Raw genomic sequence first — 4,147 nt, 5'->3', positions numbered from 1 at the left:
TCTTGGTGGATTTTTCCTGTGACCAGCAAGAAGTGTCCTTCCATGTCTCTTTTGATGACATTAGGTTGAAAGCCAATTTTATCTGATATTAGAATGGCAACTCCGGCTTGTTACCTGAGACCATTTGCTTGTAGAAATGTCTTACAGCCTTTTATTCTAAGAAGTTTGTTGTCTTTGACACTGAGGTGTGTTTCCTGTATGCAACAAAATGTAGGGTCCTGTTTATGTATCCAGTCTGTTAGTCTATGCCTTTTTATTGGGGAATTGAGTCCATTGATGTTAAGAGATATTAAGGAGTAGTGGTTATTGCTTCCTATCATTTTTATGTTAGTTTTATACTTGTGTGGTTATCTTCTTTTGGGTTAGATGAAATAAGGTTATTATCCTGGTTTTTCCAGGGTGTAGTTTTCCTTCTTTTATTGGTGTTTTCCCCCCATATTATCCTTTGTAGGGCTGGGTTTGTGGAAAGATATTGTGTAAGTTTGGTTTTGTCATGGAATATCTTGGTTTCTCCATCAATACTGACTGAGAGTTTCACTGTGTATAGTAGTCTTGGCTGGCATTTGTGTTCTCTTAGAATCTGCATGAGCTCTGCCCAGGATCTTATAGCTTTCATGGTGTCTGGTGAGAAGTCTGGTATAATTCTGATAGGTCTTCTTTTATATTTTACTTGTCCTTTTTCTCTTACTGTCTTTAGTATTCTTTCTTTGTTTAGTACATTTGGGGTTTTGATTATTATGTGGCGGGAGGTATTTTTATTCTGGTCCAGTCTGTTTAGAGTTCTGTAGGCTTCTTGTATATTCATGGGCATCTCTCTCTTTAGGTTAGGGAAGTTTTCTTCCATATTTTTGTTGAAGATATTTGCTGGCCCTTTAAGTTGTGAATCTTCACTCTCATCAAGGCCTATAATCCTTAGGTTTGGCTTTCTCATTGTGTCCTCGATTTCCTGGATGTTTTGGGTTACAAGCTTTTGCATTTTGCCTTTTCTTTGACTGTTGAGTCCATGGTTTCTATGGTATCTTCGGCATCTGAGATTCTTTCTTTTATCTCTTGTATTCTGTTGTTGATATTTGCATCTAAGGCCCCTGATTTCTTCCCAAGGTTTTCTTTCTCCAAAGTTGTCTCCCTTTGTGATTTCTTAGTTGTTTCTACTTCTGTTTTTAGACCCTGGATGGTTTTGCTCAGTTCCTTCACTTGCTTGTTTGTGTTTTCCTGTAATTCTTTGAGAGATTGTTGTGTTTCTTCTTTCATGACTTTTGCCTGTTGATCAAAGTTCTCCTGTATTTCTTTTAGTGATTTTTTTGTATTTCCTCCTTATTTGCTACTATCTTTTGACCCATATTCTCCAGAATTTCAAGTGATTTTTGTGTTTCCCTTGTGCTTCTAGATTTTGATCATTTTTCTCCTGAATTTCTTTAAGAGATTTATTTATGTCCTTCATGTGCTCCTCTAACAGCATCATGACCAGTGATTTGAAATCCAACTCTTGTTTTTCTGGTGTGTTGGGGTATCCAAGACTTGTTGTTGTTGGAGAATTCAGTTCAGATGCTGCCATAATGCCTTGGAGCATACACTAGCACACCTGAAAGCCCAGGAACAAAAAGAAGCTAATTCACCCAGGAGGAGAAGAAGACAGGAAATCATCAAACTCAGGGCTGAAATCAATCAAGTAGAATGCCTCTCTCAGGGAAAGGAATATGATGGAAGAAGTCTCCTCAATCCACAAGCATTGCACATCTAAGACTATGTGCAAGCCTAGCTCAGCCTCTTTCACTGTCCCTCAAGTTCTCTTTATCTCCTTCCAAACATCATGTGTCCTCCACAGGCCTTGCCTCTGCACCTGTCTCAGATGGCATCACTTTGCAGATCATAGAAGTCCACAGAAGCTGCAAGCCAACAGAGGGAATGTTTTTGTGCACTTCTCTCTATGGCATAGAATGTGCAGCTCAACTAAGCCGTGTAGAATGTGCAGTTCAACTAAGCCGTGTAAGATGGACCAGCACATGCCTGTCCTTCTCAACGAATTTTTCATGCCAAACACTTGTCCTTTTGCTTGCTCACTTTAGCAAACCATCCTCTCTCCTGTGTCTGCTTCAGCTAAACATTCCTTCACCTGTTTGCCCCAGTCAAACCCCACCCTCCCGACTTTCCACAGAATCCTTAAATTTCCACTTGAGTTCTTCAGCATTCTTCAGTCTATTTCTTGCTACACTTAGTTCCTCCATCTTTTGACTGAGAACCTCGTGTTGTTCACACCAGACATCCCTTCCCTTTTGTTTTCTAAGGCAGGAATGTGCATCATGGTCTTCTTAGCATCCTGGCACTTTCCAGAGTTGGCAGCTCCCCCTCCAGCCTCCTCCACCTGGAGTCCCCTTCAACACTAGACTCTCAGGCCAGTCAGCAGTCCAACACCAGGACAGAGAGGGCATTCAGGTCTTTCTAGTAGGGATTGGCTGCCAGGATCTGGACGGTCTTCTGTTTTTGCTCAGAGTCAGGGAAGATGTTGAGCAACACCTGCCTCAGCTCGACTGTCTCTGCAGAAGTTCTCTGGGCCAGGCCAGGAAAGTTCTGCTGCATTCCTGGAAGGATGGCCAGGGGTGTGGAGTGGGGCTGCTGAGGAAGGCAAGGGCCCAAAGCTGCTCTCTGGATGTGGGATGGAGCCTCCTGGCTTGTGTTGGATGCCTGGGTTTTGTGACTTTGGAAGCCAAGGCCAACTGTGCCCACCCTTGGCTGTATGTTGCCAAGATAGTCCTCCTTTTGAAGAAATTCTTCTAGCTGAGGTCCATGTCTTCCCAGGGGATCATCAGCAACCATAAATATGTCCCCCACAGAAATGTACTCAAGCAGTCTTTTGGTAACAATTTCTCTCCAGGACACTGACTGAGCCACAAATTCTCTCAAGCTATCATTTGTTACAATGATACCGCCAGTCTTCTCTGCTAAGTGGAGCAGGAACCTGTCTTCCTGAGAAGCCATCCTTTGCCCTAAGATGGCCCAGGAAGGAGTTAAAGCTCATATCCCAATATCATCTAGCTCTCTTAAGAAGTGCTGTTCTCTGGCATTTGGATGCCTTCTTGTTCTCCACTATGGGACAAACACAGTGATGTTTCTGTTGCCGACCTTCCAAAAATATTCCACTGCAATCACTATGCCTCTGCAACTAAAGAACTTTTTCAGACCATGGGTAATTGCAGCATTACTGCCTTCTATAACAATAGGCTTCAAATCCTCTCTCGCTGGTTCATTTCTCAAGTCTAGCATATAAGGTGTCTTCAGGATATCTTGAAATCTTTGAAGCTTGGTAAATGAGGAAGAGTTGTGATCAGAGGATCCTGCCAAATGTGCATCAGTAGCTGAAGTTCTGAAGGGAGGCAGCTGAGGTGGGGAGATTTTGGCATCCTTTGTCTTCAGGAGAGAAGCACTGTAACACCCACTTTGTTTTACACAGTCAAGCTCCCTATTATTTGAATGCAAAGTTTCTCTTTGCTGCTGAAAACCATTTTCAGGCCTTTGTTTTGGGGCAACTGAGAACGATAGGGTAGCTGCTAGATTTGCCTCACTTTCCTTAAGTGTCTAGGTTGTGCATTCAATGGGCTGTCTTTCTTGATCCTCCATTTTATCAGGCACCACAGTTCCACAATTAAGCACTTCCTGGTCTCTTACTTCCTCTGCCTTTTGTCTCTCAAACCTTTGCAATATCCTTGATACTTTGTCTCTTAGTTCACCTCATTCTTGTTGTTGGACAGCTAGCTTTTCACCCATTTTTTGAGATAGTTTCTAGTTGTACAGTTCTTTTTACAAGTTCTTCTGAGAGGAAATGTACAAAGATTGCAATGGAAACTTGTAAGGTGTTTACAACTGCCATCACAATTGAGATCATTAAGGGAAAGGCTTTCTCCAATACCTTTGGTTGGTCTTCAACCCTTCCCCTTCTGTGTGAAGGATCAGAATTGGAGTTTTCCATCTATAATGTAGTCTAAGTTTGCCTAGACAATTAAACTTGTCTTTTGTGTTAGTTTATGATCACCTTCTTAGAGGCTCTGTAAGACCCCAAAAACTGAGGGTGCCCCAGCACCCGACACCCCGGAAGGCGACACACAAATCACTCGCGAGAAACGGTCTAAATGCAATAGCATGAGGATTTCTT

General features: G+C 42.5%; 1 pseudogene; it reads right to left on the bottom strand.

The window, feature by feature from the left end:
• Positions 1 to 2,397: 2,397 nt before the first annotated feature.
• On the bottom strand, positions 2,398 to 3,865 carry LOC127677251 (NEDD4-binding protein 1-like; annotated as a pseudogene).
• Positions 3,866 to 4,147: the final 282 nt, after the last annotated feature.

Source organism: Apodemus sylvaticus, chromosome 2, assembly GCF_947179515.1.
Source record: "Apodemus sylvaticus chromosome 2, mApoSyl1.1, whole genome shotgun sequence".
Classification (NCBI taxonomy): domain Eukaryota; kingdom Metazoa; phylum Chordata; class Mammalia; order Rodentia; family Muridae; genus Apodemus; species Apodemus sylvaticus.
This window is presented reverse-complemented; position numbering and strand designations above follow the sequence as displayed.